At 47.7% G+C, this 14075-nt stretch overlaps 1 protein-coding gene across 1 annotated transcript in view; it reads right to left on the bottom strand.

The window, feature by feature from the left end:
* Positions 1-10470, bottom strand: part of LOC127594953 (uncharacterized) — a 352607-nt gene extending 342137 nt beyond the window's left edge. Inside the window, exon 1 of the mRNA XM_052056685.1 lies at positions 10059-10470. The gene's annotated coding sequence lies outside the window, so the exon portion shown is untranslated. The remainder of the gene's footprint in view (positions 1-10058) is intronic.
* Positions 10471-14075: the final 3605 nt, after the last annotated feature.

Raw genomic sequence — 14075 nt, 5'->3', positions numbered from 1 at the left:
GGTAAGATCTCAACACTGACCCGTAGAGACCCCAATCGCTTCATACTCAGCTGCTAACCGCTCCAGTGAGAGTTGGAGATCCCGGCTTGTAAACGCCAAAAGCCTCACATCATCTACAAAAAGAGATGCAATACTGAGGCCACCAAACCATGTTTACTCAGTTGGACCAATATCAAGCTACTCGAATCAGCCCCCCAACTGCCGCAGCGCTGATTTCGACGCAGGCTTGATCCCTCCCAACCAGTCGACCCAAACAGTCAATACTTCTACATTATTCAAAATGCTCTCCATTTAATTAGATATTAAATTGACTACCCGTAGACAGATGAGTGACCCGCTGGCTGGCATAAATTGATGTAAATGACACCACATGTTACCTGCCAGAGGTAGATTTTGTAGTGCCATCTGGCAAGGACAGAGGCCAGGCCTAGTCACTTATCACTGGCATATGATCAGCTCTCATCTTTAAGCAGGAATTTAAAATAGGAATTCACTAGTTGATTTTGTATTTCAAACACATTTTGACTCTTGTGAAAGGAAGAAAAAAGTACAACACCATAAATGGCATTATGAGTGTCAGGGTGGGCTTTATGTTAATGGCAAGGATCAAACTGTTCTTTTTTTCCCCATAAGGGAGGTTGACAAAGCGGAAATGAACACAAGCCCACTCCTTCTGTTACTTGGGAGGTGGTAGATGGCGTTGACTGAAAACAATGTTTCAGGCAAAAACCCACAACTTGCAACTGATAGCAGGCCAGCCGTTGCTCTTATTCTCACCCAAACATGAAGGTGTTCAACGACTCCCCCCCCCCCACCCCCACCCTTTTCCTCATCCTGCTGCCTGCTGCAGGATGCGGATCTGCTATCCTGATTTACTGTGAGCTGTTTGTCTCCTCCACATAAACATCCATTCTCCCGCTTTCTCCTTCTTCTTCTTCTTCTTCTTCACCGACTTGGTTTGCTTCAATGGACTTTCATGACAATTCATCCCGTAAGGTTCCACCTCTCCCTCTCTTTCTTCTTCACTCTCCCCAGGTGAAATATTGATGGATATTTTATGAATAGCTATGAAAAATTCATTCAAATTCCAAAATGAAAAAGCGTAAACACTCTGCATCTGCCTATGCCTCCCGCATTCATTATCCTTCACAGCATCCTCACTCCCCCCTTTTTACTCCACCCTCCTCTTCCTCCTCTTTCCCCGCCGCATGCCCTGTCTACCTGAAAAAGACATGCCGCTCTGTCTCTTTTTCCGCCACTTGGCCTAATTGCTTAATTTGACCTGCTCCCTCATCAATTAAAAGTCTGTCAGTGGTAGACAGATGGAGGATGGATCAGAGGGCCAGTCGATGGACAGATCAATGACAGAACAGCTCAATAAGTAAATGGAGATGGCCAGTGATGGAAAAGGGAAATGAGGGAGGGCAAGATGTAGAAGGAGAAGAGAACAAATTGAACAGGATGTCACGGCAAACAGGTGCAGCACCAACACTCCTCACTCAGATGTAGGGAAAAAGCCATAAGACGGTACAGTACTGGTGCTAGAGCATTACTGTATAAAGAGAAACAGAGGCAGTAGCAGCTAAGGATAAACGCAAACGCAAGTACACACACCACAAAAGCACTACTTTCAGATATAAAACAAACCAACCAAAAACAGAACACAAGTACAAAACACAGCTCAGTCTGAATTATATCAGAAACAATTATTTCCATAAGAACGCAAGTCCTATTTTGCAAAACAAATGCAGCTTCTGTGAGATGTGCTCTCATATGAATACGACAAGGGACCTCAAGCAGCCGACCGCACAAAAACACCATCAAAATTATTTGGTTACTTCCTCCTTCCACACCTTGTTTTAATTAGTTTTCTCACGAGACAGTGACTCAGACCAATTAGGGAAAACGATCAAAGAGGGTCTGGACCGGGTGCATGCCCACTATGACGCCTGTCCCCGGGGATAGGCCAGGATGAAAGAGAGCTCACATGCACGGCCGTACGCTACATACACACGCATTTCTAATTCTCTCAACGCTCACCCTCAACAGCAACTTGTGCACGTGCGTTCGTGTTTGTGTGCGTGTGCGCTTGTACAAAATAAACCCAGCACAACACAGAATACATTCATGGTCAATCATTCTGTCTTGACCAGTTGCAGATGGACAACTGAGGAGATACAAAATGGGGTCCTTCTAGTTCGTCCCTCAAGGCCAACTAAAAGCACTCCATTGACGCAAGCTCTAATAGGGACACTTGAAAACATTGGGAGAGATTACTGTCTTGGAATTTGGCTATAAAAACACACATTAGATATTTAGGGTGAGTACAAAAATCACCCTGGCGATGCCAACAATCGGTTCTGTCTTACCTTATGACAAATCAATGAAAGCGCGTTTGGAGCTATGTTGTGCTGGGAGATTGTGATGTATGACTGAGGTGTTTAACCTCAAGGAATGTGTAGCTGAATAATTGGTCGGGTGTCAACATTTATCTACTTTGCCCTCTGTGCAAAAGCTGTATCTGGCAAAGCTCAGCCTGGAGAACAAGTTGATATTTATCTCAGAGTCATACATCAGTCGACTACAGTATCGCGTGCATCTGTGTACGTGTTGACGCAAACGAGTCTATAAGCTGATGGCAAGTTAATAGCACTTAGTGGTATTATGTGCAGCAGCAATTAGATTGGACTGGGCTGATGGCGTATATTAGTTCGGTCCCTGAGGGCCAGCTAAAAGAGTCAGGGATCAGAGGTCAATCACCATGGGATCAATAAGTCACTCCAAAAGGACCGTGTTCCCTTCCAAATACATATTGCTTGGCTCACATTGACTTCTGATCTCATGCACATGAAAACCTGTGCAAGCGTAAAAGAACATGTTGACCTCCATCTCCCCTCGCTGGTGAAAATGAATGCAAGATGCACGTGAAGGGCTGTGCTGGTCAAAGTGGTGAATCGTGGACTTTATTAAGATAATCTAGCCACCTATACATTTTTTTTGTTGGGGGTTGGGAATAGAATGCTCAGAAATTAGATGAACACTTCTTAGATCATAGCCAGCAATACATTTTAACCCCAACACACACACACATACACATAATTCAGACCTATTGCACTGTATCCGGTACTACAGTACTACTACAGTAGCAGTCTGTAACGTTTATACAGAATGAACATATATATATATATATATATATATATATATATATATATATATATATATATATATATATATATATATATATATATATATATATATATATATATATATATATATATATGTAAGGCTTGGATATGTATTTATGACAAAGAAACAAAGAAAGTCAGTACATGCGTAACCTGAAGTATAAGAATGGAGAACTACTCAAGCTACTAAGCTGCAATAAAACAGCAAGATGCAACAAGTGCATTTCCCCACATTAACAGTAACCACATTTTCTGTTCTTCTTCAAGGGGACAAAAACTCCCACCGAGAAATCATGCTACTCTATAAACAAACAAGTTGCTCTAAACCCGAACCCTTTCCCTCGGGTGAGGTATCAACAGGTGGTATTTGCAGTCTTTCGCCATCTGTCTACAGGGCCTGCGGAGACAGGGCATAGCAAGCGTGTCCATCCATCCATCATCTACCGCTTATCCGGGGCCGGGTCGCGGGGGCAACAGCTTTAGCAGGGAAGCCCAGACTTCCCTCTCCCTAGCTACTTCTTCCAGCTCTCCCCGGGGGATCCCGAGTCGTTCCCAGGCAAGCTGGGTGACATAGTCTCTCCAGCGTGTCCTGGGTCTTCCTCGGGGTCTCCTCCCGGTGGGACAAGACCGGAACACCTCACCGGGGAGGCGCTCAGGAGGCATCTGAATCAGATGCCCAAGCCACCTCATCTGGCTCCTCTTGATGTGGAGGAGAAGCGGCTCGACTCTGAGCCCCTCCCGGATGACTGAGCTTCTCACCTTATCTCTAAGGGAGAGCCCGGACACCCTGCGGAGAAAACTCATTTCAGCCGCTTGTATCCGGGATCTCGTTCTTTCGGTCACGACCCATAGCTCGTGACCATAGGTGAGGGTTGGGACGTAGATTGACCGGTAAATTGAGAGCTTCGCCCTTTGGCTCAGCTCCTTCTTCACCACGACAGACCGATACAACGTCCGCATCACAGCAGACGCTGCACCGATCCGCCTGTCGATCTCCCGCTCCCTCCTACCCCCACTCGTGAACAAGACCCCAAGATACTTGAACTACTCCACTTGGGGTAAGATCTCCTCCCCGACCCGGAGGGGGCACTCCACCCTTTTCCGACTGAGGACCATGGTTTCAGATTTGGAGGTGCTGATTTTCATCCCAACCGCTTCACACTCGGCTGCGAAACGCTCCAGTGAGAGTTGGAGAGCCCCGTTTGAAGGAGCCAACAGCACCACATCATCTGCAAAAAGCAGGGATGTAATACTGAGGCCCCCAAAACGGACCCCCTCAACGCTTCGGCAGCGCCTAGAAATTCTGTCCATAAAGGTTATGAACAGAATCAGCGACAAAGGGCAGCCTTGGCGGAGTCCTACCCCCACTGGAAACGATTCCGACTTACTGCCGGCAATGCGAACCAAACTCTGACATCGGTGGTATAGTGACCGAACAGCCCGTATCAGGGGGTTCGGTACCCCATACCCACGAAGCACCCCCCACAGAACTCCCCGAGGGACACGGTCAAACGCCTTCTCCAAGTCCACAAAACACATGTAGACTGGTTGGGCGAATTCCCACATACCCTCAAGGACCCTGCTAAGGGTGTAGAGCTGGTCCACTGTTCCACGGCCGGGACGAAAACCACACTGCTCCTCCTCAATCTGAGGCTCGACTTCCTGACGGACCCTCCTCTCCAGCACCGCTGAATAGACCTTACCAGGGAGGCTGAGGAGTGTGATCCCTCTGTAGTTGGAACACACCCTCCGGTCCCCCTTTTTAAAAAGAGGGACTACCACCCCGGTCTGCCAATCCAGAGGCACTCTCCCTGTTGACCACGCGATGTTGCAGAGGCGTGTCAACCAGGACAGCCCCACAACATCCAGAGCCTTGAGGAACTCCGGGCGGATCTCATCCACCCCTGGGGCCTTGCCACCGAGGAGCTTTTTAACAACATCGGTGACTTCAACCACAGAGATAGGAGAGCCCACCTCAGAGTCCCCAGGCTCTGCTTCCTCCAAGGAAGGCGTGTTGGTGGAGTTGAGGAGGTCTTCGAAGTACCCTGCCCACCGGTTCACAACGTCCTGAGTCGAAGTCAGCAGTGCCCCATCCCCACTGTACACAGTGTTAGTGGTGCACTGCTTCCCCCTCCTGAGACGTCGGATGGTGGACCAGAATTTCCTCGAAGCCGTCCGGAAGTCGGCTTCCATGGCCTCACCGAACTCTTCCCACGCTCGGGTTTTTGCCTCGGCGACCTCCGAAGCCGCGGTCCGCTTGGCCAGTCGATACCCGTCAGCTGCCTCTGGGGTCCCACAGGCCATAAAGGCTCGATAGGACACCTTCAGCTTGACGGCATCCCTTACTGCTGGTGTCCATCAGCGAGTACGGGGATTGCCGCCACGACAGGCACCAACCACCTTACGGCCACAACTCAGATTGGCCGCCTCAACAATAGAGGCACGGAACATGGTCCACTCGGGCTCAATGTCCCCCGCCTACCCCGGAACATGGGAAAAGCTCTGTCGGAGGTGGGAGTTGAAACTCCTTCTGACAGGGGATTCCGCCAGACGCTCCCAACAAACCCTCACTATACGTTTGGGTCTGCCAGGACGGACCGGCATCTTCCCCCACCATCGGAGCCTACTCACCACCAGGTGGTGATCAGTTGACAGCTCCGCCCCTCTCTTCACACGAGTGTCCAGAACATGCGGCCGCAAATCCGATGATACAACTACAAAGTCGATCATCGAACTGCGGCCTAGGGTGTCCTGGTGCCAAGTGCACATATGGACACCCTTATGTTTGAACAAGGTGTTCGTTATGGACAATCCGTGACGAGCACAGAAGTCCAATAACAAAACACCACTCGGGTTTTGATCGGGGGGGCCGTTCCTCCCAATCACGCCCCTCCAGGTATCACTGTCATTGCCCACGTGAGCATTGAAGTCCCCCAGCAGAACCATGGAGTCCCCAGCAGGAGTACTCTCCAGCACACCCTCCAAGGACTCCAAAAAGGGTGGGTATGCTGCGCTGCTGTTTGGTGCGTATGCACAAACAACAGTCAGGACCCGTCCACCCACCCGAAGGCGGAGGGAGGCAACCCTCTCGTCTACCGGTGTGAACCCCAATGTACAGGCACTGAGCCGGGGGGCAATGAGTATGCCCACACCTGCTCTGCGCCTCTCACCGTGAGCAACTCCAGAGTGGAAGAGAGTCCAACCCCTCTCGAGAGAACTGGTACCAGAACCCAGGCTGTGTGTGGAGGCAAGTCCGACTATATCCAGTCGGAAATTCTCTGCCTCACATACCAGCTCGGGCTCCTTCCCTGCCAGAGAGGTGACATTCCATGTCCCAAGAGCTAGCTTCTGCAGCCGAGGATCGGACCGCCAGGGTCCCCGCCTTTGGCTGCCGCCCAGCTCACATTGCACCCGACCCCTTTGGCCCCTCTCATGGGTGGTGAGCCCATGGGAATAGCAAGCGTGTGTGAAGCAAAAAATGTTTGATTTCAAAAATGTTTCATACTCGTAGCAATTATAGCACAAGGATGCGAAGGCGCACTGTCGCTGCCAGAACTTGAGGTGCACAAAGGTTGCCACATCCTGTGTCAGACTCCCAGAAAGCATCTTCACAGTCACCCGGCAACTGTTAAGATGCAGCAGGAGGAAATCAAACGGAAGTCACGCGGAACGTCCCGTGAGGAAGTCAGAAAACAGGGTGGTGGAATCCTTGCATGCGTGGCGGTTATGAACTTGATCGAACATTATTTTCTTTGTTGCCGGTGTCTCCGGACAAAACTTTCAATCAACTACTGGAAATCATTTATGATCACAACAGTGCCTTGTGATACAAATGACCTGACGCAGAGTTTTTCGAGGTCCAAACCACAAATTAGATGATTTTTATTTTTTTACTTGCAAATGAAAACTTAATTGATATTGTTTTTCATCATCACATCAAAGTGGGTTGTTCCAAAATTTTTGCAGAGCACTACAGGTGGCTGTGTTCGATGAAGCTCTGACCGACTGAGTGTTTTGTTCGGAGCCTTGACAACTGTGAGTAAAGTTGAGGTGTTGGGTGAGAATGTGTGCGCGTGCGCGTGTGTGTGCATGACATGTGGCTCCATCGTCACAGAGTAGGTGAGCGAAAGAGGCAGATAGAGAAAGGGAGGGAGTGGCACGTCGTTCTTAATCTGCTTTGTCTGTCGTAATCGCATCAATGTCACTCTCAATAAGGCAGCCACAACTATGGCTACACAACTTTAGGTTGATTGGCCAAAACTATGCCTTTAAAATGACCTCTAAAATGTGTGCGTGAGCGTATGTGTGTGTGTGCGTCAGTGTGTACGGAGCTCAGCAAGATGAGAGTCTTCTCGAGGCAATATGAGAGAGAGGGAGCGTAAATTAACTTTAAACCTGTTACTCTCCCACCTGTCTGTCAATTTCACTTTAGTCACGTTCTTCGCTCCAATGTTTCGATGTGACAGTATTGATTGCCCTCTCTTATTACACGAAAGGATACAGCCATGTCTGGACGGGTCTTGCGGCTGAGGTTTGTGGACCAGGCGCCTGCTTGAATGTCATTTTTCAGCAGCCGTCCGCAAAGTTTGGACTACATCTGAGGCTCCGAATCCACAACAAGCAAAAATGATGTCGTTGATTCGTTCCACAACACCGTCTGCAATTAACTGCAAATGATTCAAAAGTGCAGTTTGATTTGGGAGGGTTTATTTGCACCGTTACATTTGGTCCCTGAAAAAGTGGAAGATACATATGTACGTATATAAGAAAGTTCTAATTCCTAAACTGTTCACCCAGTTTTTTTTTTAATTCTCTCAAATTCCAGCTGAAAGTCTGCAGTTGAAAAAGGATGAGAATTATGTCGGTCATCCAATATTTATGGACCTGACCACAAGACTATCGTGACCTCCAGCAACAAGCATCTTTTTTGTTTTGTTGTGAATACTATTATGACGAAAGAAAGTTTGATTCAGAGCTTAAATGTGCCTGTACTTCTTTAGTATGTAACGACATGTCGGTGTCATTGGAAAGGCAAGAGACCACATTGATGGTTTTGATAACATTAAAGACGCTGGGCTGGAATCAACAGCTCTCTTCAATTGCTTCTGCTAGTTATGGTACACACAGTAATCTGAAAACTATTTGTGACTATAAAATGGTGAGTGAGTTGATATTTTGTGTAGCCGCTATTGGTGTTGGAATTCGAGCCCCAGTGATCTAAACTGTGTGGATTAGTGGCTTTTCGTGCAGCAGTCTGTCCAAGCCTTACAGGGTTTATGAACACATGCTATGATTTATATATGCCAAATGATTACCAGATATGGATTTGAAATGGTTGGTTTCACTTCCAAACCCCATCACTTAATTTAAGTCTGAGTCGTTTTAGTTTGGGGTCGGGCTGGTGCCATGAAGGCAAAGAGGCTGTTGACACATCGGTTGCCTTAATACAATTACTACTTTGCAATAAATTATATTATGAGTCAGAGAGGACCAGTTTTTTTTACATCAATTCCAGGGAACGTCTTCAAGATTTACAATCTGGTTTACAGTTTTTCTCAGTCGCTTTGGTACATTTTTCAAATCAGAATTTAAATGTGCAAATCTGTATGTGCAATGTGTACACACGGCAAAACACCACCATTGCCCGGACAAGGCCATTTTCTTTCTCAAAATCCTGAGTACTTCTTTCAAAAGCTCACACATATTATTTCGGTATATCGGTATTAGTATTGTATTTATTTTTTACAAAATATTGATCAATCCTAAGTCTTCAAAACAACTTGCTCTCTTTGATGATTCACTGTTAAAGGTTGAGGTTTTTGGGATCTCCTGAAAAGTGATGATTCTGGAGGCACGGGGATTGATTCTGCCTGATGCGAGGATTCTGCCTGATCCACACATCCAGGATCTACGGCAGCGACATCGGGATGTCATTCGGGCTTGAGAAATGGAGTCGGATGGTGACTAAGAGAGGAAAGGTAGTCCACACGGAAGGGGTCTCACTCCCTGAAGGAACAATAGCAGACATTGAGGACAGATACAAGTACCTCGGTATACCACAAGCCAATGGCAACCTCGAACTGGCAACAAGGAAAGCGGCTACGGCCAAATACCTCCAGCAAGTGATGCAAGTCCTAAGAAGCCAGCTCAATGGCATGAATATGACCCGGGCAATAAACAGCTATGCCCCGCCAGTGATCAAATACCCTGCAGGAATAATAAGGTGGCCAAAGGAAGAGATTCAGACCACGGACGTTAAGACCCGAAAGCTCCTAACCATGCATAGAGGGTTCCATCCCAAATCCAGCACCCTGAGACTGTATGCAAGCCCAAAGGAAGGAGGCTGGGGACTAGTGAGTGTGAGAGCCACTGTCCAGGATGAAACATCCAAGCTCCATGAATACATCAAGGAGAAGGCTCCAATGGATGACGTACTCAGAGAATGTCTCAAACAATGGGGAACAGAGGATGAGGAGCTGGAAGAGGGACCATCATGGGAGGACAAGCCCCTACACGGGATGTACCACCAGACCATAACTGAAGTGGCTGATCTCCAGTCCATACTCCGCACAGATGTTTCGGTAGACTATGCCAGCCACCTGGTTATGGCGTTCCATATAGGCTTTCCCTGCCAGCGTCTTACACCCTGCAGTTATGTGTTGGATCGTCTCAGGTGCCTCTTTGCACAACCTACACCTTGGGTCTTGTCTGGTGTGGTATATCTGGGCCTCGATGGCTCTGGTGCTCAAGGCCTGCTCCTGAGCAGCCAGGATGAGTGCCTCTGTGCTGTCCTTCAGGCCAGCCCTCTCTAGCCACTGATAGGACTTTTTGAGATCAGCCACTTCAGTTATGGTCCGGTGGTACATCCCGTACCACCGTAGCCGCTTTCCTTGTTGCCAGTTCGAGGTTGCCATTGGCTTGTGGTATACCAAGGTACTTGTAGCTGTCCTCAATGTCTGCTATTGTTCCTTCAGGGAGTGAGACCCCTTCAGTGCGGACTACCTTTCCTCTCTTAGTCACCATCCGACTACATTTTTCAAGCCCGAATGACATCCCGATGTCGCTGCTGTAGATCCTGGTTGTGTGGATCAGGGAATCTATGTCCCTTTCGCTCTTAGCATACAGCTTTATGTCATCCATGTAGAGGAGGTGACTGATTGTAGCTCCATTTCTGAGGCGGTATCCATAGCCTGTCTTGGTGATTACTTGGCTTAGGGGGTTCAGTCCTATGCAGAACAGCAGTGGGGAGAGTGCATCACCTTGGTATATGCCACATTTGATGGACACTTGGGTAATTGCTTGCCATTGGCTTCAAGTGTGGTTTTCCACATCCTCATCGAGTTCGCAACGAAAGCTCTTAGGGTCCTGTTCACCTTACACAACTCCAAGCATTCAGTGATCCATGTATGTGGCATCGAGTCATAGGCTTTCTTGTAATCAATCCAAGCTGTGCACGGGTTGGTACGTCGGGACCTGCAGTCTTGTGCGACTGTTCTGTCAACCAGGAGCTGATGTTTGGCTCCTCTGGTATCTCTACCAATGCCCTTGTGTGCTTCGCTCATGTATTGATCCATGTGTCCACTTATCTTAGCTGCAATGATGCCTGACATGAGCTTCCATGTTGTGGAGAGACAGGTTATTGGCCGATAGTTGGATGGGGCTGCGCCCTTCGAGGGATCCTTCATGATCAGGATCGTTCGCCCTTCGGTTAGCCATTCTGGGTGAGTCCCATCCCTCAGCAGCTGGTTCATTTGTACTGCTAGGCGCTCATCGAGTGCTGTGAGTTTCTTTAGCCAGTAGGTGTGGACCATGTCCGGGCCTGGTGCTGACCAGTTCTTCATATCTGAGACTCTTTCCTGTATGTCTGCCACTGTTATGGTAACTGGGTTCTGTTCAGGGAGGTTGCTGTGCTCCTCTCTCAGGGTCACCAGCCATTGTGCACTGCTGTTATGTGCAACCTCCTTCTCCCATAAGCCTTTCCAGTACCTTTCACTTTCCAGTCTTGGTGGGTCAGCTCTGTTGTTAGGACCCTGCCACTGAGCGTACACTTTCCCAGGTTGTGTTGCGAACAGCCTGTTTATTCGTCTGGCCTCATTCTCTTTTGTGTACCGCTTTAGGCGACTGGACAAGGCTTGGAGCCTTTGTTTGGCAGTTTCGAGTGCTTCAGTTATGGTCATCTGGATGTACCTCTCGGATATCGGCCTTTTCATCACACCTCTCTGGGCCTCCGTCAATTGACTCACATCTTTCCGGGCCGCCAACCGTCCTTTCCATGGTGGGTAACGTATCTCATGGCTTCCATGGTTGCTCTTATAGCCCAGAGTCTCCAGGATCACTGATGCTGAAGCGTATATCAGCTCATTGGTTTCTGTGATCGTTACGGTAGGGATCGCCCTCAGTGCTGCATTCACACTTTCTATGAGACTTTCAGATGGTACTTCACATAGCCGTTGTAATCGGTTTCTAGGTTGCCCAGCTTTCATTCTCGCCATGATCTTAGCTTTTAGGTCAGTTGCTGCCTCGCTCAGCATTTCATTCATTGGGGCTGGCCACCCAATCTCATCATCTGCATTCGTTGGGGCTTGCCTCCCAATCTCTTGTATGACCTCCTCCTCTGATCTGGCAGCCTGGGGCCCTTCACCATGGAACTTGCGTTGTACCTCATCAATCTCAAGTTGTGACAGCAGTTGCCGTTTGTGGATGTTGGAACACTGAGCTACTAGTTGTTTCGTGGTCAACCGTGACTGTGGGTTTCGAAGTAACCATTTAGCCCACATTCTCTGCATGTAACCCCTCTGACTAGGGTTGCTTGAGTAGTAGCATTCCAACAGAGCCATGTTATCGCATCTCGCCCATCTCCGCTTTGTTCCAGTAGCCCATTTTTCATCAAGGTGCTCTGGTTCCCCAGCACCTGACGCAGACCTTGTTTGGCCGGGCGACGTCTGAGCCGGCATGTCATTCATTTTATTGTCTCTCATCATTGTATGAGGTAGGCATTAGCGTGAAGGATCTTGCCCAAGGACCCACACTGGATGGTATTATGTGCTCATTTTTTGCCCCAAGAGGGATTCGAACCACCGTCTCCCGTATGCCAAACCGATGCCTTAACAGCTGAGCTATCCAGGCGCTATATATATATATATATATATATATATATATATATGACTTGGAAACAGTGGAAATACACATCGTGTCCTGTTGCGGCTGCAACATGGCCTCTGGTCTCTGGTGTTTTCATCTCTCTAGGGCAAAGGATGGTAAGAGGTGTCATCTGCTGCCTCCACCAAACACCTTGCCACCGCAGTTGCCTCAGCTTCTGATGGCATTGAAACTATCAAGACTAAATTCCAAACTTGCCATTTAAGTTGCCTAATCATCTCCAATCAAGAATGCTTGTACACGCCGCAATGTTTAAGAACACTTTGTATTTGAACATACTCTCATCTTAATTGTCTTTATTCTAAGTTTGCATGAACCTTAAACAATTCACACTGTGAACTCATGAGAATAATGGTACTAATGGTGCGATATGCTACGATTTAAACATGACCCGATTACCCGACTAATTGCAGCTACTATCAGTGACTCGTCATGAAGCAAAATAATCATTTGAGGAAAGTTAAAAAGGAAGTTTAAAACTGTTGTTGCAAAGTTTAACAAGGACTGGATTAGTGCTCCACGCCAAGTTATATTCTTCAAGTAAATTTGTCATGTGTATTGGGGAGGTACAGTATAGCCACTGCCCTCCCGACTACTGAACCTACTGCCACCCTTTCGCCACCACAGGTAAAAGGTTTAAACTCGCACACAAACACATGCACAGAATCACCTCTGAGCACCCCCCCCCCACACACACACACATGTGACACCAGAAAGGCAACTAAATACACACATGCACACACACACGACCCTTAGAAGAAAACATTAAACAAAAAGACAAAAGCATTCACCCTGAGAGACAGGCCAGATGAATAAAACATGCTTTTACGACAACGCCATTCTGGTGAGCCCCTCACATCCAGCATATTGTTCTCTGGGAAATATTTCCAGAAGCCATTCATGAATCATGACCAAATCCAGGAGACTTGAAAGAAGTTACACTGTCTGGAAATGGTTTGCCTCGACTGTTCGCCGTTGAAGATGGACAGACAGCATATGGTGCACCGAGGAATCCCTTCAGTGTCCATTTGTTTGGTAGTATTTGTTTGGTTAAGAACAATGAAGTAAACCAACCCGCGCATGAACATAAAATGCAAGTAATAACAGCCACACACAGTTCTCTCCACTATCAGATCTACTCGTCTCTAAATTAAGTCTGGGCCAAGCCTAATGCATGGATCCATACGGCTCTGGGTGAATTAATGTTGGTAATGAGATATCATGGCTCTGATTGATCCTCTATTTCCATGTCCACACCATAAAATGACCTAAGCACGACACCATACGCCATCACTCTTCGAGGCTGCATTGATTCCACTCTGGACATCTAAGTTGGGGCACTGGAGCCCATGTCACCAATGTAAGATTGTCTGCCCATGCTTCGTCCCACAGTGCAAAACTACGCTTGCACACCGAAGACTCGAAATTGGGTGCCGATGTTACTGTGTGTTTGTCAGTGTAGAAATGGCAAAAGACTACAATAACTAAAGTTGGCTGGACAATTCTGCCGAACCTGTGCCATTTGCATCCCCTGGAAATAAAACACAACGCTCAAAATAAGCGGTTCTGCATCGCTGTTTGCCAATCAAAATTCACGGTGTCTGCCTCAAACAAACACATGGAAAGGCAAAAGTGCTTATCAGCCATTACATGGCAATACGCAGAGCAGCTAAATGTAACACGCTGTGATTGTTTTTAATATCTTTGAAAAATCATCAGATTGAACGCTGC

Source organism: Hippocampus zosterae, chromosome 2 (genome assembly GCF_025434085.1).
Source record: "Hippocampus zosterae strain Florida chromosome 2, ASM2543408v3, whole genome shotgun sequence".
In the NCBI taxonomy this organism is placed as follows: domain Eukaryota; kingdom Metazoa; phylum Chordata; class Actinopteri; order Syngnathiformes; family Syngnathidae; genus Hippocampus; species Hippocampus zosterae.
This window is presented reverse-complemented; position numbering and strand designations above follow the sequence as displayed.